This window comes from Varroa destructor, unplaced genomic scaffold (assembly GCF_002443255.2).
Source record: "Varroa destructor unplaced genomic scaffold, Vdes_3.0 BEIS01000005.1, whole genome shotgun sequence".
NCBI classification, from domain to species: Eukaryota; Metazoa; Arthropoda; class Arachnida; order Mesostigmata; family Varroidae; genus Varroa; species Varroa destructor.
In genome coordinates this window covers 22,114,595-22,139,988 of record NW_019211458.1, presented here as the reverse complement: position 1 = coordinate 22,139,988, position 25,394 = coordinate 22,114,595, and the positions used below count along the sequence as shown (strand labels likewise).

The following is a 25,394-nucleotide window of genomic DNA, read 5'->3' as shown; positions in this document are numbered from 1 at the left end:
ACTGTAGTGCCATTTGGAACGTCATACGATTGTAGGTCTTCAAGCGTTCATTCAGGACTTTTTTTTACTAAAGAAATAAAAGCATATCCCACACTGAGGGGCATGGACTAGCTTTATTGGAAACATATCAAACTACTTTCGCCTATACGATTTGTACTAGCGTCAGCTATTCGACGCAGTGTCAGACGTAACACTCGGAAACTAAGTCCGCTCATCGTCTTCGTTGACTGGATCCCAGTGCTTGGGTTCCTTCGCTCTTATTTTAGCCATTCAGCGGGACTCATTATACATCACGGCTGTTTAGTGCATGATGTAGCAGAGAGTCTTGTTCGATTCAGGGCACCGTGGACGTTACCCGACAGATCACTCGCAAATGGTCGTTTCCTAACTAATTTTATATATACATTTTTTGAAGTAAACACAGATCCCAGAGGTCTCTCTTCTCACATTTGTAACACCGTTTAGAATAATACGGACAAACCTTGTACTGTTACGCGCGTTTAGAATTATAACCTTGAAAATTTAGGATTAGGCTTAACGAAATGTTTTTGAAGTTTTAATTGATTGTAAAAGATTGTTTCGCTCGATCTAGATTGCTTCACTTGTATCTGTTATTACGTTCTGCTATTTACGACAAATGAGAACGATCAGTTACTAAGCTAACCGATAACTCTTAAGGCAATTATTTGGAAATGTTCGTTGCTGCTCAAGACATGAGAAAGCTTTGCGCTAAGATTTTTCCGCTGAGAGCTACTTGCCGAAATCAATCTTGGTCGGGAACAGGCTGAAAAGGGCTCGAACTTCGAAAGACCTAAGCATTCTCAATAATGACTTTCTACCACTAGAGACTACGACAAAATAAAATAGAAGAGGTTTGATAGAGATACGGCGAACACCAAAACAAACGAACAAATAGACATCAACACTGCAAAGAGAGAACGCGTAGACACCTGCCATTCTGCCGCGAGCAGAGCCGAAGTCAAATAATGATTTACGAAGCCGCTGTATGTTTTCGGCCTCGTTTATCTTAAATGTCTAAAATTACGCGTTCACATTTAAACATATTGGATAAATATGGGGAAATAAATATCGTAGAATCCAGTATTGAATGAGTTTCGATCGGTGCATAGCATTTTTTACGGCCGGTAAACACAAAGCCATTGGTGGCGAATTAAAATCTAACTATGAGCCATTTGGAAAGACCCTTACCGTCATCAACTTAGGTGTTTGACTGAGCCAGAGTACCATCCGCAAGCGGAACTACCTTATGATGCAGGACATCATTGTCGAAAGGTTAATTAAAAACTAAAGAAGTGATTGTATCTTATTTGTAAAAGATTAAGAAGTTATACAAGGGGCAAGCTGACTGTTTCTAAAATTAGGCCGCCAATCTTTTAAGAGTTTTTGCTTCTTGTTACATTTTTGATAGTTTAGATTGTTGAATTGATACAGATTCCATAAAACAATTACACTGCACTTCGATCAGCTCTTGAGCCTCTCATCGATATGGTATTAAATGCCCAGCTGAGCCTTTCATCAACCTGTCACATATTGCGGTGGTCCATATTTCTGGCAGAATCGAAACGGATTTGCGGCTCTTGAGGTTCCATATTTTAGACGGGCTTGCGATACAGAACCAAGCCATCGAAAACTAGAAACAGTACGCCAAGAATCAGTATTCTTCGAAGGAATTGTCCTAACAATGTCCTTCTAGGTAACCATGCCCTTGCCACGTAACTATAAAAAAATAACTCAGTAAAAGATCCCTAAATGCAAGACAAGCATGGATGACAGTTTTTACGGGCATAAAAGCCACATTCTACGTACGCTTCGGCAGGTTTAGAAAAGAAAAGATTGAACAACGATAAAGCGAAACAATTTTAAAGGCGAGTCATTTGTCGGGATTTAATAGAAAAATCACTAAGCTTTAGGAAAAATTAGGCCATCCTTGTTGCTGCGAACTCAGATGATTTGTATTGTACAATATCGAGCTGCTAACTGTAAATATTTTTCATGTTGGTGTTCAGCCATGAAACGTTCTTACCTATTACGTTCAGATTCTTGGCTATAAAACACCTATAGTAAAGCTACAATCCGATAGTTAGAACAGAACCTGAATTGTCGAAGTGCAAAAGTCGCTGGCAAGCTAGAGAGAGAGAGAGAGAGAGAGAGTTAGTTTCAACTCTTAGGACCCGATAAGGGTTCTGTATCATTACAGCATATAATTTTCGCCTCCTTTGAGGACATTAAAGCTGAATTCATCAGGAGCTCGGCTCTCACCTCATTGAATTGCGTTACTACACCACAACCTGACTAGCGTTATGCTATCATGTCGACGGTGCGTAAAATCGATGCATGCTCTTCTAAACGTTGCTACGAACGGCTAGTTACGACTGTTTCTATTCAGACTGTTTCTTAAATCTGTTATTCGCTGAAGCTTCCACCTGTTCGAATCTGATTGATTGTCTTACGAAGATTAGTCTTACTAGAGGACTTTTTTTCGTTGAAGACGTAGACGTAAGTGTTGTCAGGTGAAACGAAGTGCTATGAGGACGTTTCGTCAAAGGATGCACTACGAGTAAACTTCTATACGTATGATTGTTGCTAAGTAAGAGGGCTGCTTCAACGCAAGTAGGAGACCATCATCATTTTTAATTGTAATTAACTTTATTCATGTTAAGTTTCGTGTTAAGTGCAATCAGTTAATTCAGGTCTCTTTAATAGGTAATTATCATTAGTAAGCACAAGTAATTATATTAGAATTTATTCTAAAAACAGTTCGTAAATTGTGAAATACTTTACTAAGTTAGCTTTGAGTACTAAACGTTGTTATCGAATCAAAACGTCACAGGGTACGAGCTGAAGATACTCTACGCGTTCGAAAGCAAAGAATATCTATCACAGGAGATTTCGAGTCTTTCAAAAACATTCTTAACCGAAAAAAGCGTTCTGTGTAACCTCCAATTTACGATACTGAGATACAATGAACAATTGTTGCTTCTAGTTATATTAAAAATTTATATTGTTTTGAACGTAAGTTCAAAACAAATTGCTTCACATGACTGGTTTTCAACATGCGGCTAGACCAGGACTTGAATTTAAACCAATATCTGTCCTAAATTTTGTACGCGCACACAACAATCACTTGTTTTAAAATTAAAGAATGATTACTTTCATATGATTGGAACAATGAGCGGCTACTTATCCCACAGATAATGATCTTGACTATAATGAGGGGCAGTAGCAATAATCGCATTGGCTGGTCGCTTCGTGTCGCTATAAACCTATTAGTAGGTCAATATTTACCAAAAAGAGGAGAAGGGGAGGACTTAGGAGCGGAGTTAGATCAACTTTCTGTATGTTGGGAGATCGTTCAAGCTTTGTCGGACGATGAAGGACTTCCATGGTAAGCAGTATTATGTGACACTTGCCGAGTCGTGACGTCGGCATTACGTCCAGTTGATGGCTACTGAGTGAGTTGACGTAGGCCAACCCGCAAAAAATTCCTTGGTCCTAGTTAGATTTAGGGTACCATTGCTATCAGTACGATGATTGCCTGCGTTTGTCCGTAGGGAGAGCACTCCAATATGCGGATTGCAATGGTATAGAAAATAATTAATCAAATTAACGAATTAATGATGGCACAAAAATGCACGTACGGGTGCGTTGCCGAATTTTGACGGCACTCGAAGCGTATCGTCTGCTTAACTTTGGTTCGATCGATTAGGATTTGTCGAGCAGAAATGAGCGATATCTGGCTCGAATACGATAAACTCTTGTCTATGACATGCGCTGTTAAATTATTTGAAATACATTAGAGCTAGCAACGTTATTGTACACAGGATAGCCATGGATCAGGTAAGCGCATTAGGATTAGGAGTACGTCATAAAGAATGCAGATCCGACAATAACTACGGACGGATATATTCGTTGATTTCAGTTTGCGTGTTTCCAACGATTGTGAGTGCATCCCTACTGTATTTGTGTACTTGCCAGCTCAAATGTATCCTATATTATGCTTCAAGCCTCTCTGGGGGGCGGTCAAACCCTCGCGGAAAAGGCTGGTGAAAATTTCAAACGACGTGGCGCACAACACAGCATTTTGTACAGTGGATTTAGCATACTATAGGATTTATCTTACCGATCGCAAGTCCTCATTGAAAATTGTGTGCTCTTTCTTTTTTAGCTTAAGACTATCCAAGTTACAATAACATTCGCCCGGCTGTTATATCGGATTACAAACAACTATGTTTGTCAGTGTTGCAACAGAGAGAAAATTAACTTAGCTATCCGTCTGAATTTTAACCAATGGCTGACGAAAGCCGATTGAAGTGGGCGCTTCGGCGCTACTCCGTTCTGTCGCTGAGTCTATGTAACTATTAATTAGTCAATTAGATATGTATGCAAGTAGGATTGTGACCGCTTGATCTAAGATTCCCGCGAGGCCAAGGAGTGAAGGTTGGACGAAACAAGTTGAGTGTGCAAACTGGGACATAAAAATAACGCGTAACAAGGGACGACTGAGGCGCATACAAACGAATTCACTTTGTTTTGGTATTCTGTCGTTAAACAAATTAACATAGACAAAGTTCTCATGAGATGTTTTTACCATATCTATCTGTATATATATATATATATATATAGTATACGACAAGTATGATTAGATATAGAAACAATATATATAAATATACTTTCCTTCTCTAAATTTCCTCCTCTTAAGCCATCTCTCACTATTACAATTTTTAAATTGTGCATTGACTCTCTGTTTAGTATTTGAATATCACTGTAGAAATAAATCCATCTATTAGCATTCTTATCTGGTCAGCCAGCGCTCGAAATTAGCTGTTCACAATGGCAGTATTTTCTCTACTTAAGCTGAAACATACTTTAACAAAGGGGAAACATTGGCTGCTAACTGTTTTGGTGACTTCTTGGAGGGGTAAAGGCAAATTACGGCTGTGTGCCATCGTTAACAGGCTCAGTTGTCAAGAATAGTAAACCACTGAACGTATGGTGTTCGGGGAGGCTTTCGGCACCAACAAACAGAACGACGTTCGTTCTTTGTTGTAGAAATGCTACCGTCAAGGCGAGCTATCCTAGGGCGCTAAAACGTACCACGTCGTCAAGTTTGCAAGCCATTTGGCCTGCCGTTATTGGCGTAGGTAAATTACAATCTGATAGTATGCGGTTGAGTAAAGCAGCCGACAGTGGGGTGAGGAAGCAGACAAGCTAAAAAATAAATGAAGCAGGGAGAAAACGAAAATAAAGAACAGGAGAAATTAGGTTAGAACGTGGCAAAAACGTCTATTCTTGTATAGATTTACTGTTACACTAGTACGCTTTAGTCAGGGGTAGTCCCTAAATCTTGGATAAGCCGTCGTGCTTGCAAAGTACCTCAGTTTCTATTTCACCACAACATTAACGCCAGTGCTACCATCATTGGGTGTCGCTAACAAGGCACACAACATATAAAGCAAATTTAGATAAGACGAATACATAAAAGCACGCCAACGGATCTTTTCGCTTCAGGCTCCCTGAGTGTTGTCTCGTTGCTGTACTGTTCTCTATTATCTGCTAAAGCTGCGATAGATTCCACATTTTATTTTTCGGTTGGCCAGTGTATGAGCACGCGTGCTCATCTACCTGTGCGCAGGCTTTATCGGGACTATACTATGCCCTATATATGGTACCATAAATGCCCCTATCGCCCGTTGTTCAAAATCGATAAAAATGTACTTGCAAGGATTTACACCCGGTGAAGAAAAAACGTGTTAAGCAAGTGCGATATTTGCCACCTGTCTTTCTACTACTGTCTACTACCGTGTGAAAAAAAGCAGGCTTTGACAAGTCTTTCACGGATTCAAGGGCCTATTCGGGAACCTATCTCAACGCTCAATCAACGAGAATACCTTCCGTCGAGCAAAAAGCTGTGTACATGGTATTACTTTAGGGTTATCGTAGTCGATGCCATGGAAATTCTAATCGAATAACGGCATTCGCCGAACACTGGCTGATGGGGATTCGCTGATATTACCATATCTTTCTTTTTATGGGGGCTGTCGTACGTCTGACGCCGGTAGGCAAAACTGCTTCAGAAATCCTGCAGGACAAAACAAGCTACATCAGCCAATTTTAAAACCATCGTTTTCTTCTTAACCGCGCCCAGCAGCTTTCAGGCACTCCTGATTTCATTGTTTGCTTTAGGGAATGCAATAAAAAATCGAAGGCAACTGGTATCGGCGCAAAGTAACTTTGCAAATCCTTTGCAGACTTGTTCCTCCTATCCTGCGCATTCATCAGTGATTTTTCCACAGATCGGACGCCGAAAGTCGCATAAAAAGTAAAGGAATTGAGAGGAACTCGTACCAATCTGGGATAGTTCAGGAGAAATAAACGAGCGCCGACAAAAGGAAGTGAAAGATCGCTGATACTAGAAATACACAATGAGAACCGTCATATATAATCAACTGAAACGGAAATCGTAAATTGATGAAATTGTCAATAGGGAAAAATTTTACAAAGATCGTATTAAACATCATATTGAAGTAAATATACGCCTGATTCCCTGTTACAAGCATTTTGCTAATATGTCTTAATTTAAATAACAAAGTTTTACTTAATCGAATTCCAGTTTGAGCGTCGAACCTGCAAATTCACACCCGCTAATGCTATTCTTCTTCATTCTCGGCCTCATCTTTCGTATTCTCATCATCGGTTTACTTACATAGTTAACTGGAAAAGTTTCACTATTGAACAGGCGGAATTCTAGCGTCGACGATAGGGTAAATGAAATGCGGGCTTGGCACCTAAACGCCTTCTTACAGTAGAATCAACCTGATCACCTTAATTGTTAGTTGAACACTTTAGTAATTGTGTCTTTAATGGTTTCATCAGTTGGCTGGATCAAAGAGGCTTTATAGAGAAACCTCTCGTGATCGTTTGATTTAATTCAGATTCTACGCACTTACCTATGCTGTTCCGGTCTATGGTAGACGTTTACTCTAACCTTGAAGCTTTTTGATTTCAGGTTTTTAAATCCTAACAACTGCCCCCAACTGTCACCCTCGTAGACCAAAGCTGACATGACGCGAAGCTATATCATGCTGTACAGATAGTTTTTTGCTGCTGCGCGCTAGTCCCCAAGACTACCCACAGGGGACACTTCATCAGCGTAAAGGGCATAGCCCCACAATTAGATAGCTGCCTTTTAGAGTACAAGATAGTTCATCGAATATTAATTCTGCTAGCAAGAAATATCAGGATCTGTGCAAAGGTATTTTTGAGGGGAATTTGGCTCGGATATATTCTAACAGCGGGCTCAAAATTTTGCAAGCAGCGTCTGGCTAAAGCAAAAATAATCAAAAAGCTACGAGTGACAGAGGAGCAACGGCAAAATACACGGAAATCTTTACTCAGATTTATGGTATAATCAACAAGCTACACGGATGTCCATTAAGACGATAACTGACTTTGAAGTCAACGGAACGAACCATATTTGCATATTGGAAGAAGTTCACAAGAGAACATAACGTATACATTTTCCTTTAGTATACTTTTTCAGTTTTCCTATACTTAAAAAACGTTAACATTGAGAATCCTAATTGACAATATCCTTAACGTTGCTTATGCAATGTACACGTCCCGTTAAACGTCCGTGTCAAACAAGAAAGCTTGGGTTTCTATTAACCGCTCGCGGTTCCTAATAGCCGCCATCAGTGAAACAGTTGCCGATTTAGCTATGAATTGAAAGTTCGTTTACGTATCGTGTGTATGTAACTCGTATTGAGCGAATGATTGGGAATCTGTACAGCCGGCGGAAAGAGCCCATGAACACTAAATCGTCTATATATAGTAACAAATTAAAAAATAGTAACAATAATGTATAACAAGGTTTACTTTAACTATGATTATTTTTATCCATCGTACAGGCTTTGTCTAAATTGCTACGCCACAAGCACGTAATTGGGGGCACCTATAAAACGAAATTACGGACGGCCCTAGGGGGGTTTACTATAGCACTTCTATTTCTCAAATTTTTAATGCAGTCTAAACAGGCCTCCAGTCTGAGATGGTAAATAAAAGAAAAGCCCAGTTATAAGTACATTTGCCCATAGCGGAAAGAAACGCTGATACCTATTTTGTAGTCAAATCGGACCTCTACCAATCATTCGAGTTAAGTGACCAACCGTAACAATTTGCGAAACGTCACGCAACAACCTATCTCGTACTTTAGACCGAGGGTAGATGTAATTACGTTCGGTAATATGTATAGATGTTGCGCTATTACAATATTCAAGGTTAAAAGCAATTTTTATTAATCATACGTGTGTGGGTTACCTCAAATGGAGGTTTTATTTTCATTGTTTAAGGAAACCGAAAAAATACATTAGGAATGGAAATTTTTTTAGCCAAAAACATTATATATAGGCCAATATGTGTAAAATCTATGTATATAAATGTAAATAAATATGTATAAATAAATATATAAAAACATAATCATAAGTAAAAATACCAAAAACTAATTGAGTAATCCGGTGCGTGTTAGAAGGAGTACTCTGAGTAAAGGAATAAAAAGTTCGATTGAAACGATAACAGCTTAAGATATTATTACATCTGTAATTAAAAACAACCGATAAAAAAAATTCTATCACATTAGCTCCTGTGAGTAATCTGCCCGTCTGCCTCGAGCAAAATGTGTCCTGCAAATATATATGAACAGGCACTTAGATATCCATAAAGCAGCTACTATTGGAAGCGTTTGCTTATTACGAGCTGGAAACGACTATCCGTGTAAACGATGCAGAGTAAGGCCCATGGATGAGCTGGTAGGGTTCAGCTGGGAGGACGAATTTTCCAATAAAAGTAATTATTTAAAATAAGTTGTGCTTCTTCAACTGACCTTCAGCCAGGTCCTTCATCATAGTTTTTTGGAAATGTTCCAACGGCAAGCGCCAGTGTCCGTTGCCAATGGTTTGTACAGATCAATTGGCAAGCTACAATATAGATTAAATTAAACCTAAATATTAGTTTCCACCAGGTATAGCCTAATGGGCCTGTTTAGTTGTTATTTCTCTTTAGCAAAGCTTAGCGACATCTGGTACAATTATTATCAGAATTATCGTTAGCGCTAAACTTAACGGATACATTATTTCTTTCTGACCCGCTACTCGAGTCAAAAAAACAAGGTTTATAGCCAGGATCTCTACAACTACCTAAGTAGAACTCGCTGGTAAACCCTATCCTACTGTCAAAGTGGTTGGCATAGCATTGTTCAAACGTATACACAGGCATACAAGCACCGAATTTCGTCGTAAATGAAAAATTAATTAGTAAAATGATAAATTTGATAGAAAAATGATGGCGGGCTTTGATAGCGTCTGCTCTCTCCAGCCTCAATAGTCCTACATACTACGTTAAAATTATCTATCCTAACATTGATATGCCTTTTTGACCATACAGGCTATTTCCCATTATCATTACTAATTTGTTAATATTACAAAAATAATCATATGTACATTAAATATGAGAAAATATTATGGATACCGTAGTTCAGCATGACTTTCAACAGTGTCTTCTTAGTTATCACACAAACCATTGCGGCCCCATATATATGGGTTAAAAAGATTAAAAATCTTTTTAACCCATTTATAAGCAGCACACTTGGCAATTTTACCAATTGCACCGTCTCTCTGTGGCCGTGGATAGACGACCACTTAAAGTCCGTAAATTCTAAATACACGCACTGACGTTGGCCGGCGAAAAGATACATCTAAAAGGTTCGAGTATCTGTAATATGATGTAATTATTAGCTAAACCTAGCCAAGTAACAGAGGCCGCGATATTGATGGGTATGAGGTCATTGAAGACACATTCAAATACTCCACATACGCAACGTTCCGATAGAGTTAAATTTTGAGCTCATAACAGAGGTAAGTCCTAAAAAATGCAAGGCTTGAAACAGCAAAAAGGAACATGAACGACCCGACGGAAAATCGCTATCTTCGTCTACAAAACCGCCCTTAAAACCAAAGACCCAAATACATCAAAAATGCCTTACAAGTCATTCTGACGAATTTTATAGCTTTTTAGTCTAAACCGCATTGGGATTGTCCCAGTGTTTAGGGGAGCCGGTGAGACTCTTTTCCGCGTTATGAAAACTGGCAATGGCGCAGCTGGTTCTATTTGCGCAAAAAAAAAGAACTGTCCTTAGTTTGGTAGTTGGCTTGCTTCTGGCTGGAATTGGCTGATCTTCGCTCATATTGCAACTACCAGGCACTGTCGTTTGCCATGACAAGTCGATTGTTTTGATCCCCAAAGGATTGACCTTCATCTGGTACCAGAAGTAGCAGATAAAGTCATGCCTGGCACAATAGGAGCCGTTTGCCCCAATCATACAATCGATATATCCAAACAGGCCCTAGAAAATCAGTTTGTAAATATGTCCTCGTCTAAATAAACGGATCGTATGAGATTGTGACGTCTCGGTGTAGACGTACGGGCGTAATAGAGAGAAGTTTTATACTCGCATACGGTTTAGCCATTGTGTAGACAGGCAACTATAATTGAAATATGCTGGGCTTAACCCCCTTCTATCTTCATTCTAATTAGAACCCGATCTCGAATTTTGCGTGCTATCACTAGGCCGTACGTTTAGACATGACGCCAAGATGTTGTATGCGATTTTCGAAAGGGCTCCTATTTGTCAAACAGCAAGCACAGGTGTCGTTTGTTATAGACATCTGACATTGCCCATTAAATTTTCCAAACGTTTACAATAAATTAGAATTTCGAAACAATCCACCGCTTGTTGGCATTCTAAAGAAAATTCAATTTCAGCCCGTTCTGTAGACCTCAGATGCCTGCGTTCGCTTGTTGGTGTCGGCGCTTCTTTTTCGTTGAATATATACATTTAAGAAATGTATATTGCCAAAATATATAAAGTATATATATATATATACTTTATAAAGTATATAAAGTTGTTGTTTTTTGCATATGACGTTCGCCAGATATTGTTGACCTTGGCACACACGAACCAAATTTTTCATAATGATACTATTGGTTTTTTTCTTATGAAATCTCGATTTTTTTTTTTTCTATAATAATGTAGCTTCTGTCAGAGCAGTTCAAGTCTAACTTTTGCAAAACAATGCACAATTGCAGCCTCGCTTCTTGTGATTCGCTTCGTATCCAATAAACATTGATTTGGCCCTGTTACATGAGCATGTAGTACTAAAAAGGACAAAACTCAGGTACCATTCGGCCTTGTGACGCTATTTCGTCGATGATGACAAATACACTTTACGCAACAACCCTGTCTTTGTCTAACGAAAAACAAAATTCTTCACCTATTTAACATGGATCGGTGCCGCGCCGAAAGAGCATTATTCGAAATTGCATCGTTAAGTGAAGCGTCGCCAAATACCAGGCTGCTACTGAGAGTAATGATGGCCAGAACTATCGTGGTAATATTGAACACATAGAGAATAGAAAATGAAGGGGCCATATACGCTGAGCAGATCAGCTTTTTTGTACTGTTTCCGCTAATGTTTAGGCATCCGGCAGCGCAAGCCCGACTATCAGCCGAAAAACCGACATTGGAGGGCCGACAGCGCCAACGAGAACGCCCTTCTACAAGGAACTCTATCTTTGTTACGACCTGGCTACAATTCAGTATTATTTAAGCCGAACTGTTGCCACTGCTAACATGAACGCACAATGTTCACAGGCGGAAAATAAATGATTATGCACACAGTGTGTATGTGCGTCTCCATTTAAAAACCCACTAAAAATCAACATCGCTGGAGGCAGCCCATTTGGTTTGTTCTACTACAGAAATTTTGCCCACTGATAACTGAGCGGTGCGAATACTTTAAAGCTCCATGCTCTAACTTATTTTAGAAATATGGATTGAATGCAAGACTTTTTTTAATTTTTTGAACTAAGGCATTATGTCAGGTGTACAGTTCAAGTATAAACTTTAGTGTGCTTATTGCGAAAATCGTCACCCAACACCAGTAAGATTTTCGTCTTAAGTTATGATTAGGAATAACTGCCACAGCAGTACAAGCAAGGACAAGTTATTGATCTGATGCTGCTATTGACTCGGAAGGTTGCAATAAATAACCTGTATTATGATATTCCATTTGATATTATCAGCAGCCTGTCATTTGTGCGCTTTACATAACACAGTATGATATAATTATGCTTAATTATATCATACTGTGTTACTAACTAACTATTCTAGTCTAAGAACTACGACATGCGGAAACTGCTCCTTGTCTGCATCCTGTCGGTAGGCCGTTTTTTGAATTTTTTTCACGCGCACTTACCCTTATTGGCCTTGCCCTAATTAGTCTTTTTTTGGATTCATTATAGAGTCTTCCTTGTTGTTGTACGCCTTTCACTTTGAGGGATCGATCTCCATTTGTTCGACTGCCAGATATTAATCAACGGCGTAATATTACTCCTATACGAGGTACCGTCGGGCTGTTGCTAGTGCTGAAGCTCTTTTTGCTGGCCGTGCATTTATTATTAGTGCCTATGCCAGCTAGAAAAATAAGTGGTTCTGATTTCACTCTGTTTACCATTGCGTAATGGAAGACGTGTCATGTAATTGAGTTAAGTGCAACTCTTGCCCCTTCCTACACCATCGCAGAGCGCCCAAATGCCGCCTCGACTATTTTCACAGCATAAAGCATACAGAACAAAAGCGGCGTCAACACCGATACGTGCACAATGCTGTACACTACATCTTACTGCAGCCTCAACGGGGGCAACAACGGTAGTTTCAGCAGATTGAAGCCTATGAAGGTATGCGAGCGCGAAAACTTTCAATAGACTTCTTTTCTAGCCCTATTCTTCTAAAACCCTGCTGGCAAGCTCAGCTTAACTGAAAGTAGTCGCTGCTACCAAAAACGCGCGAGGTGATACGTGAATAAAAAAGTACGGCCGATTCACAGAGTGAGCTGGCCGACGGCGGTGGACGTAAATCGCTTTTTTGTGAATCGCTGTGGTTGAGGCTATTACGAGAAGGGACGGAGAGATCGAGAAGCTTACTTCGTTCGCCTATGTAAGTCATTGTTTGCCTCCCTCGATCGTTCGGCCGTTCGCTCGGTCGCTCCTTATTACCGTGGAACTCTTCAACATGGCATTGGCGAGCGTCAGTTTAAATTCGAGGCTTTCTAGAATTAGTCGTGGAATTTGCGCTTTTTTCCTAGATAACTGAGGCGACAATCAGTCTTCAGAGAGACCATCACCAATAGCAACGGAAAGAACAACGCGTACGACGACGTTCGAATCAGGCACGTCAAGTTACGCAGGTTACATACACAAGTTTTTCACATTAAGACGACAGACAAAGATAGCTTTTGGATAGACGCAACATACTGCAGCAATATAAAAAGGGTGTCTAAAAAAAGAGGAAAAACAACCTTACTTAAAACTTAAAATAACTTAAACGTATGTTGAAAGTGGCGTGAATATGTCAGCTGATTACTGCTAATTAATAGATAGTTTTCTGCGTGCAGTAGATTATATTGTATAGTCTTTCTTAATTTTGTCCACGCAGAACGGGCATTATCGATGATGCATGATAATGTGTGTGAGTGTAGATATTGAGTAACATATTGCCCATATTTAGGTATCACGTAAAGCCATAAAATGGTCTAGGTGATACCAAAGAAAGCTACAAAAAAACAATTCGTTGTACTATCACAGCAAAAAAAAATGTTCCTGGCTAAGATCAAAATGGATACTGCTCTAAGTCTACATTATATTAAGACATAGTGTTATTCTTGTATTTTCCATCGGTCAACCCTACGACAGTCAAATCCTTATTGAAAAATTATAATGCTCTATAAATTCAATATGATAAACACTCACAACGTTTTGCGTCTGTTCTGAACATACAGGTGCTTGGCCCTGCTCCGTATCGATTCTTTTTTTTAGTACAACATATGAACGAGACTCCGTAGACTAGCTAAACTCAGTGTATTATAAGCTTTACCTGCCCGACGCCATTATGTTTAGACAGCCTCGATCACTACCGTTTCATTAATACCACTAACGTATTTCTTATTGCTATTACCCATAAATGTTTGTATTATAATCAGTGAAATATAGATAATTTTTTGACACTGGATTTTGCAATAAAAATATATTACCAACAGTCTGTGTTACGAAAAATTGCACAGGATCTAACAGAGACAGGGAATCTATTTGTATAGATAGTCTCTGTCATCGTCCAATTAGAGTACTTACGAAACCTGGAGCATGACAGGTTCCCGCTACAGAACGTTCTAAAACTATTATGGTGGCTTTCTTTTCACAGAGAGTGAACGAAATATTATATTTATTAACGAAAACTAAACGTCGAGGAATGGTGTATCTTCTTTATGTGGGTCCCCTTGTGAACTAGAACTTTTGAAAAATTGTATGATGTCTAACGCTGCTCTTCCAAGATAGCTTCGCTTGGTGGATCCTCTCAAAGTATCAAAAATAGTCACTATTCCACGATACCTAATATTATTTGTCTTATGTAGCTATTAAGCTGTTCGTCCAGGGACAAATAACAGATCCTTCAAATACAGAAAAGCACAAAACTAGATTAGAAGCTTCAAACTTTCCTTTATGCTTTCAAGCTCTATTAGGTTAGTCGTGTTTGCTATGCTCTACTCGTTGATAAATAATTATCTACATAGTCAAGACCTAATTGGACTGGTTTAAAAGAAGCAAATTGAACTCGGATTCTTTTTGTTATCATGCGAAGCCCTTTTGGTTCAACAGCATGTCGACTGAACTGTCTCCCGAAGTAGTGGGACTGCACGAGCCGCTTTAAACTACCGCAGCAAATACCTAGTATGTGAAGCTCCACTAACAGAAATGCCGTTTCATCGGGGTGAAGCTCTTTTTTCATCATCGTTAGAGTCTTTTTTTCCCCATAACCCGATAGTTTTGTTTACTGAGCCAAAACATTCAGCTGAAAATGGGTCTCATGCAACCGTCTTTAGTTACATGAAAAAAATAGACGCATGGCGATGTTCAGCCGATAAACGTCTTCTTCAATACCTATCGCTCCGGAACTCCAAGGCACAACATTAGTGGAGCAGACTAGCCCTTGTACAATCGATTGCCACTAGAATAGTTGTCTTTCACCCAGGAAAAGACGGAAACTAATTTCCGGCGATTGGTAGAACATGCTTTATGTATCAATTGTTTTTTATTAGAACTAACGAGCCATCGACATAAGGGCAATTCCAAGCTAACGTATTGCGCCGTTTGCCACTTCTCAGTAGAGAGGGTCTCCTCTTTAGATACAAGGCGCACAAAGACGAGCGAAACTCCTGAATCAAACACGAAAAAAGGAACAGGACGGCCCAAAAAGGAAAGAGAAGAGACTAAGAAGACCTTGAAGACTCTATGGCCAACGACTACCGATTGCAGAGAAGTAAACCCTTGCGACTGTGCGACGATGCTTTGCTGGCTTATGACAGCAGAGTCCCGGATAAAAGAGAAATCAAGGAAGGTACTGCACAAAAGTAGCGGAGCAGGATTTTCGACAGTGGCGGAGCAGGTATTGACTCGGGTCTTGGAAGTAGCTAACGACAATGAACAAAAGCATTCGAAGCTGTAAGAGTGAACGCGAAGACGAGAGAATTGCAGCCTATTGTTCTGTAAGGCTTACGCTATCCTCAGATTCGACGCCAACGTATCCGCTATCGTAGTACTGAAGCCTTGCTTATTTAAAAAATAGAATGCCTCGTCTGCTGCTGGCGCTGCTGGTATGTTGTAGTGTGCGATCGATCCAGCCCCGCCAAACGCGAGCTTTACAAGCAACATAGACCCAGTCGGCGCTCATTCTGCGTACTCCTATTAAATGTTGTTGAACAGTAGGACTCGAACTAATGCCGTGGTTAGTAGAAACTGCTGCGTTAACTTATGTACGTTAAAGAAACTATTTTGAGTTCTGAAACAGGGTAGTACGACGTTCGCAATGGACGGTCGCAGTTGCTGTGGGAAAAACGGGCTGTGGTTAGGGCATATGGAACTGCAGAAAGTTTTGCCTCTGTTTCATTCGGAATTGAGAATGTCACTAGTTGTACACGGATATGGAGACAGTTTATTACAAAAGTAAAACGCGCGTTTTGAATACCTGATACCTTAATCTCTCATTCACTGGAGTAACTTTTCACTACTTTTTGACGAATATAATCAGCCATTAGGAGGTGGCAAGTCGGCATATATTTATTCGTATCATTGTTTACCTCTAGAGCTATTGAAATAGCTTTTAATTAGAGAGGAAAAAAATTTCTATCCAGCTATTCCACACACCATTCGCCTTTTTCCCAGCGTGTGTGGAGCAATTCTATTAGATTTGTCAACGTATACCTATCCGGAAAGTCTGCGGTACGACAGGAAGCACTGCTTATTTGTGTGAGATCTACACGAGAGCATATGTTTGAGATAATTCCTACATACATCGCTGGCAAAGGATTGCAGTTGGCTGTGCGCTTCTGTCCACATCATGGTCTTAGCGCATCGTTGCTTTCTGAAATGAGGAGTGTTCTAGCTCGATAAAACCAATGGACCGTTTGTAATCGATTCTATTATCTGCTAAGACATTCGTGCAGGCCACGCACGCAATACTTTTGCGGATGGAAAGCTCGCAGACGCACGTTACTGCCATTATTTTTCCTCTGGTAAATACGTTTCATCATACGGCTTGTCCTACAAGAGCCTCCCAGGATGGCAACTAAAACAAAAACGATAGAAGCACACATGTCATGCACTGTAATTATAGGATGTCAATTATTTTGTTGTACGTAGACAAAGTCGTGCAAGCATGTTTTCTAATAGGTTCGAGTATTTCTAGCTTAGCTGTTGGCATAGAAGAGGCTTAAGGAATACGCCGCTAGCATTTTATTTATCTAGTAGATCTGTACTGTTCTCCCATCAATGTAACTATGATTATTGCTTTTCTAGTCTTATGACTGCATAACCTTTTCTATATATATGTATATAGATTAAAAAGAAAAATAATAAAACACATTAAGCGTCATTCAAGCATACGTTTTATGTGAAATAGATAAATTCGCACGATAAGCGCATGTTTATCCTAACCTAACCTAACCTAACCTAACCTTATCAGTCACACATGTTTCGTTGCTTGAGCAGACCTCACTCATGTGATTTTGATCACACTATACGAATGAATAAGTCTAATTACGTACACTTATTTACGGTACATTTTAAGTAGTGCATTGGTTAGTTGTTGTTTAACCTATTTATGAAAAACAACGTATGCATAATCAAATTCAATAAAAAAAAAATGATATCTGCGTCACATTACGCTGCTTTACCGAGAGTTTCGTTGCGGCTAATAACCGAACGGCAGCTGCTGCTAGATGGAACTCTACCCATTTTCAATTCCCGCCCAAAGTTCCAGTTTGAAACGAGCTATGGTAAATTGTTATCGAAATATTCCTAGCATATTGAAACAACCCGTTTCGCTTGCTAATCCTAATCGCCTGCGTGCCAGCGGAAGGACGTCAGTCCTCTAGTTTTCAGCAAGGGAGAATCGCCGATTTCCAATCGATGTTCGTACGTATATCCAGCCAATGGTTGGGTTCCATGGATGCATGCAGCTTTTGTACGAGAGGTAGATACTAACGTAACTGACTATTTAGTATTGCAAAATCTTCTACAGAGGTCTAATTTTTTGTCTACAATCCTACAGAATACTTGAGCTTTTTCGTGACGTGAGTACATTGCTTAGGCATGCATGAGCAAAGAACTGGGAGAGGAAATGGGAACCGCTTGAATCAGTTTCTTTTTTCAAAATATTCGTTAAATATACCTAAATGTATCTTTTTCCTTTCATACTAAACCTAATCTGACAAAGGATTCTAAATAAAAGCAATATGTAAGGCTGGTAGCAAATTATTATTTGTTGTACAGTTATATTGTATGCATTATAAAGCACAAAACACAAATTAAACACAAAATCCAAATGATTCTTCAATGATTTTTTTTTAAAACAGAGCTTCTGAGAAAAATCATAAATCATCTTCTGTCGATCCATTCGTCATCTTGTCAATTCTTCGCGTACCCTCAAGAACATGCGTCGGCATGCGTTTGTAACATAGAAACTCGAAAATCTGGATAAGTGACAAAGTATTTCAGTAATACTGCAATACATGCCGCTACCGGAAGAAGTACGGGCCGAATATGTGTTAGATTAAGCCTAACAATTCTGCTCAGACCCACGAGCAGCCGCAGCATAGCATATTTATGCTATCGTTCCTCTATCATGTGGAAATAGAAACAAGTCGCAGAGAACTGGGTCAAGTTATTGCGAAGCTCGGGCCAGCATAGACAGCGATTTTTTTTTTTGTAAAGACTACTAAACAAGTGTTGAAATGTGGGTCAGTGCGTTGTCCCGATAGGAAACCCAAAATTCGCTGTGTCACACTTTCGCTACGTTGCGTCAGAAAAACTCACGCAGGTTTTTCCACACAAACTTGATAGTACGTTTTGGTGACCGTAAAGCCGGACGGCATGGACTTCCAACGAATGATTCCCCGACAGTCGAAGAAGACTCAGGACCACTCTGCTTTTGGAGGTAGGTCATGCGACTTCCTGAGGCCGCAGCTCATTTTTGGGCTGACACTCAAAAAGTTGCGCCTCGATGTTTTGATCGTAACTGTATATTTATATCTGGTCACCCGTAGTGATATGTTCCAACGCGTTTAGCTCTTCCAGAAGTGCCAGAACGTTTTTTTTTGAAACGACTCTGTACAGGTGTTCATCTGATGAACATTCAGTTGTTTCAGCACAAATACTACTATAAGCCTCGTGATACCTAAAAACAGTCGTTAAAAATGACCTATTAAGATATCTATCTCTTCTTAAGATTAAGATATCTTTCTAGCTTTTATATGGTGATTCAAGTTAGTTGGCAAGCATGGACTGTTTGACACTTTCCTCCAAGTTAATTGTCCGCTCATTTTCGGAGCGCTTGAACCACTCAAAGTCGGGTCTTTATGAGAAATCTGTAATATTTGCAAAGCGTCTATTCTATCGATTTTACTTTGAACACAAAACCTATTGTACGCTCATTGCTCTATTTGAGGAAAATCTTCAAACGAATATTGCAGAATCAATACAGGCTGACGCAATCTTACCGGAAAACTCAGATTATTATGAAAATGGACTTCCATATAGCAGAAATCGTGCTCTTCTAACTAACAGAAACTTTGATTACCAGCGATTATTCAGTAGCGTAAAAATTTAAACGACTCATTCATTTTTGAACAAGGGAGTATATAATGTAGCTTCTTGCTACAACAAGGTACGACTAGGTCTAACCGGTAACGACTAGTGATTACATACACACAGCCAGCCGGAACCAAGAACTCATTTATTGTAACAATATATATTTAAGTCCATTGCATATGTGTGTGTATATATGTATATATAATGTTGGATCTCACTGCATTGGCCTTTACGGCAAACCGTTCAAAAATATTAAGGCCCATTTCAGAGTGGGTAGCAAAACTCCTTCCATAATGTGACGGGCCGTCGCGGATCTCTGTACATTGCTAAAAAGGCTACTGGGGCAGTATGGTAAAGGGTGGCATTGATGGTGGACCTTCAGGACACGGTCACGTAGTGCACAGAGAACGTTGCTCTTCTTAGAACACGGCGGACGGCCATGCTTGGTAGCTGTTACAAGCCTACCGAGCGCTGACAGCTAGGAAGAAATGAGCGGCCGAACGGATCGACTTAGGACGGCCTAGGCTGATGAAATTCCTTTTGGGGCTGTATTTTTCCGCAAAAAAACCAAAAACGGCAGTTTTCGCCTTTTGCTCTTGAAACAAAGTCAGGTGGAAGGACACGCTTCGTCACAGTACTTTTAGGGTCTCGCTGGCTGTAATGAGGGCAGCCAATATAAGTATTTTCCGCACGCATGAAGATGAACATAGTATACTCAGTGCATACTGCGGTAATGCGATAGACGATAGCGATTAAAGGCCAAGCAAGAACTTAGCTCGCTGCAATTTTCCTCCTAAAATGTTTTTTTTTTTTATCGTAAAAGTACGTCTTTTTAGCTAAAAAATAAAAAAAAAGGCAAGTTGAACAAAATTGCCTTTTAATTAGGGCAGTCACCATTTTCGGTGAATGATTTGGGCGTTAGGATGGGCTAAGTGCTGACGTATTTGAAAAGTAGTTACGTTGACATTTTCGTAAGAAGCGCTGTCATTTACGAATGTTAAATCTGTTAGAAGCTTTATATACCCAGAAGGCGTTCAATGGCAGTACACGCAGGGATACAGGCGTACCGTATGTCAAGTCTTCAGTATGGTCCTTTGACATGGTCAGAAACCTATTTACGTCGGCCAAATCCGAAAGCGTATAGTAGTAGAGTGGACTTATTAGTTCCACCCGTCTGAGCCAATATGGTTTCTATTCCTTTCCTCCACTAGAAGACTAATGTACAAATTTGACTTGAAAAGCAATTGCCAGTATATGTCCTTAGCGAAATCACTGTTGCAGCTTTTTTCCTTATTCAGTACCTATATTCACTCTAACCTGAACGAATACAATGGTCATACAATAGTCGAGGTTCTGATCAAGCGCATAGGTAACGTACGAGGAAATAGACCAATGGTAAGAGTTTCGACAAACATGGAGCTAGTGCGGGAAAGCAATCGGAATTAACGTGCCGAAAGAACCCTAGTTAAATATGAATACAGATATAACAGCAGGCGATTGTATGCAAAAGCTAGGCGGAGTGGACATAACACGAAGTTTATTGACGAGATCCAGTAGCAAACAATACTGCAAGAAACAAATGGCTCTAGAAAGAATATGATGAATAGTACAATAAGTGAATATTGGAATCAAGTCACCGTTTCAACTGAAATCATAACCATGGATCTCAATGAGGAAAACACTTGTCGCCAATGCCCGAACTCATATTGGTCTAAAAAGGCCATTACGCCCGAAATAGTCCGCCAGATCCTATTCTACCTTAAGTTCATCAGATACATAAATTAGCATACAATCTACCCTAATGGCATAAGGAGAGTTAACAGCCACACCATTCACGCGAATTATAGCCGTCGGAGTAAGCAGTGGTCTAAGCGTGATCCCTATTTTTTTTTTGACAATGAAAAAAAAACAATTACCCTGCGTTTTATTGTCGGTTTAGTCGTCCTTGACGCTACTGCAACGTATCATTAATTGATCCAAAGGGAAAATAGACATTTTGTAATTAATGTAAATATCTTTTCTTATTAGGCACGAAGCCACAAGCGCAAATCTTTGGCCGGTGAAGTGCGCTAGGCTGAGCGAAAATTCTGAACAATATAAGTATGCAAAATGATGAAATACGCCTTGGCGTAATAGAGAGATAAAAATTCCTATAGTAACAACAGGTGACAACAGGCAACACGGGTACAGATATTGCTATTAAATATTAACGTTATTTATCAATATCGAGCCCATGAACTTGAGGTTTGGCAAGTACACTATGCCGATCGCAAAGTCCAAACCAGGAACGTTCAGTCTAAGAAGACAGTTAAAAAATACTTTTTTTTATGACAGATCTTGCTAGACGCGAAGATCCTATATTTATAAAATATTATGATAACGTAAGGGTTAAAAAACCGTTCACCCGTAGCACTTCCTTATCAGTAGCCATCAACGCTTCGTGTGCCAACTACGTGTTAGCGCTCATAAACCTACCTCACAAAAGAAAAGAAAACGTTATTGATCATAAACAAGTTCATAGCTCAGTAAAAAAGTTTCAGCGAAATTAGATGCGAAAAACCACATCTGCCATATGTAAATCGCAATACTATGGACCTATGAGTTTAACAACGCGTAAGTGATCGATGCTTTGTCAGCTGTAAAGGGATCTGTTCGTTTCTATTTATCAAAAATGAGAATAGACATGTCTTCTGAAAGGTACCACCATTCATTATAGAATGATACGAACAGAATGTGTGAGAAACGTATTTGAGACCTCTGGTATATGCAGGTAGAGATTGGCCGTTGTAGATGTCTGTCATTTGTAAGTTTTATATTTCCCATTGCGCTCTCGGAGCGCGCGACCGCCGAGGCCCGCCTCCGTTTGCCAGTCCTTCCTTTACGATATACACAATATTCGCTACACGTTCGCTATCTGCTATAGGCCAACAAAAAAACGTTCACCCTTCCGACCGTCTTTGCCTCTTTCATCTACATATTCCTCTCGTGATGCTTTTGGCGATGAAAACTCTCTGCAGCCTGCAATATTACGTTGAGGTAGCGTGGATATATATATATATATATATATATATATATATATATAGTATGGTTTTTAGGTTTTCAAGCGCTCTGTGCAAGCCTTTCGGTGTGCACATTTATAACTTCTCCCTGTTTCTAGATGCTGTCTGTTTCGACGATTCGCTTTTGCGACGATTTGCTTTCAAGATGCGGACGATGGCACCTGATAGAACCGTTTTTATTGTGGCCTGGTAATATATCCCAAATTAAAGTCTCTCCCAGCATACCATTATGTCAAGTATTAGTGATATAGCTAAAACGCTCGCCTTCGTAAGGCTGGAAGGTACTTCCGAAAAACAGTTTCCTTATTTGTATTTCTAAGAAATACACGCAAGGTTGACAAGGGCGATCGTGAACTAGACAGTACCAGCAATCGTAGTCTATTAACGGTTCAGGCCACATAACGTACGATAACCAAAAATTGGCAAATGAACTGCTTTATTTTAAAACCCTCACTATGAGATAATTGGTCGGATACAATGATTCTACAAATTACATCCTTTCGCGACAAGAATATCTATAGACCTTAAACACCTTCCCACATAATATAGGCGTTACATTATTGCCTCTGACTTAAGTCAAGACTAGTCTTTTATGCGTTTAATTTTAATATGTCATAAATCTGTAATACGGATCCACGTAAGTACATGTTTTGCCGGAGGAAAAATCATTGACCTGACCAGGTTTGCAACGAAATTTTATCAAAACTCCGTGATCTTCAGCAGTACAACTCAACGTGTACGCATGTTGATTTAGTTCGCAGCAAGAATCTTTCAGTGATACTGACCTCTAGGTGGGTATCGTTTGTCAACGTGGTAAAGTAAGTAAACAAACCAGAAAAAACCACACAGTTCAAACGTTTGCAAGTCAAACAGATTGCATTAAAATCATCTGTTTATAACAGTATAACGTGTATCAGAGACGATCCCGTGGGCGTCTTGTAGCCTCTATTTAGAGTCGATCTATTTTCTGGTGATTTTGATTGGTGACTAGTATTTTGATTTGATAGTATTTTGGTAATTGAAAGAATAAAGCATCATATCTAGTCTAGAAGTATACTGTTACTTGATTCCAGTTCTACTCCTTAATTGAACAAAAAAACGTGCTTAAACTGACCAACCACACCTTTCATCTCCGACGCGATCTCTGCGTTTGTGTTGTCCTGTTTTTCATCGCCGCTCTCCATCTCTACGACACAGTCAGCAGTATAATCAACATTAATAGAACATCGCTATTATCCAGGAAAAACCGCTTAAAACTGAAGGAACGCCTTACTATTTGCCATTTGTGATCCCTCTCCGTACCATTTCTTGTATCCTCGTTTTTTCTACTCTTGTCACCGTCCTATGTGCTATTCGAAGTCTGCACCCTTCGTTTGAGCTTCAATTCGTTCTGTCCCCTTCGTTTTCCTTTCTGACGCAGCTCGCTTGTAGCGGACAGGAGTCCTATTTGCTATTTTTACAACAATGTTTTCTGGCTCACCTGTTTGCCGGCGGCTAGTGGCGGCAAAGTCCCATATAAAGACCAGTACGTAACAACGTGTCGGGCAGAGTTGGCCACGTAGCAAGATTTTATTGCAGCTGGAGCTGGAAGTAACGTTAGCAATTTTAATAGCTCTTATGTAACTGAGTTTTTTGTTACTGCGGCCGTCTTCATGTAAAAACGCTTGCGATTTTTTTAAACATGCGCTGAGACTTAGAATAGATTCAGCAATGGATTTGGCGTTGAGGCTTTCGGGAGAAAGAAAAAGCTTTGGAGAAGAAAAGCTTTCCAGCTTGCTGGCTCAGTCGCCGGCCCTGTTAGAGGGCGGTGGTTGGCTTCCACTTGCACGACGATATCTAGTCACGCGACAACGACTGCTAGCGCAAAGGGTTCTCAGCTGTTGGTGGTCTTTCATTAGCAAGGGTTTAACGGAAACAAGAGCTTAAGGGCTCGCCGTCTACTTATTTTTTCACAGTCTAATACTTCCCGTGCTCCCCTCGCCGTAGTTCAGCATCTCTCAAGATGTAGTAGACATTCTAATACTACCGGGCTGGCATTGGTTAGATGAAACGAGGCGGGAATAGGACGTGGTGACATGTCCGACAAAAAGACCCAAGAAACGCATAGAGCATTAAAAATTAGAGCGAACGTATAGCAGAATTACGTTATGAAAGTTCGTCTCAGGCCATTCGAGTGTAAAGTTTCCCAGGTCTTCATCTGAATAGAACGAAATCAGTAACTGACACCGTCAATGTATCCGTTTGCGCAAAGCGGGCCCGCTCAGCTGCGCTAGACTTGTCTATCGCTAGATTGCTACATGTCTGACTAATGGAGAAAAAGGGACATGGTGGATTTACTTGATAATTAATACATGCAAGTATATGTAAGTTGATTATTATAGAATAATAGTAGGTTTGACATGGGCATGTTCATATACGCTTGAAGTAAACAGTATGCATTCACTTATCTTAAAAAATCGAAATCCAACACCCGGATACGTAATATATGCTTAAATGCGCCGCTATCGAATTTAATACTAGTCTCTTGATGATAAATGGGTGCACGCCGTGTATGTGTATGTTTGTGCGGATAAAATTTCGCAATGTACCTTTAAATATTTACACGTAGAATTCGCCAAGCTTTTTCCACAGGCTTTGGCTTAATTGTTCCCCATAATCTTGCAACATCTGTTACTACGGCTTGACTATATACTATGGTAATGCAATTTAGTTCGTCTCCACCCACATACTCAGCCCAGCTCCTAGTTCATGCAACATAGGGCCTTTTCCAGGGATTTGGAAAACTGTAACTTTTTTTTTATTGCACTAATACGTTCCGAATATTTACTTTAATGGACCGTCTAGCTGCGCAGATGTGTTTTGCCTCTTATTTTGGACTTAGAAAAAAAGAAAAGGAATTTTAACTAGGTATTCAAATCACAAGGAGAGCGATTCCTATTAGGATCCTTCTTCTATCAGTCCTTTCTCTAATGTCTTTCTAACTGTTTCGCCTACTGCTTTCGTGTAAAGAAACACTGAGAATTTTCTTTTTTGCCCAATTTTCTTTATTTGGTAAAAGGTCAA

General features: G+C 39.8%; 1 long non-coding RNA gene across 18 annotated transcripts in view; it reads right to left on the bottom strand.

Moving 5' to 3' along the window:
* The window catches only part of LOC147755429 (uncharacterized), a 32,756-nt gene extending 8,551 nt beyond the window's left edge, over window positions 1-24,205 (bottom strand). The window contains exons 1-3 of one of the 18 annotated variants that reach the window (XR_015328916.1): window positions 23,605-24,205; window positions 23,455-23,517; window positions 21,966-22,290 (exon numbers count right to left, since the gene is read on the bottom strand). This is a non-coding gene — a long non-coding RNA (uncharacterized LOC147755429). Of the gene's footprint in view, window positions 1-21,965; window positions 22,291-23,445 lie in introns of those variants that run through there. The other 17 variants (XR_015328914.1, XR_015328929.1, XR_015328930.1 and 14 more) reach the window with 17 other exon arrangements.
* Between the last annotated feature and the right edge of the window lie 1,189 nt (window positions 24,206-25,394).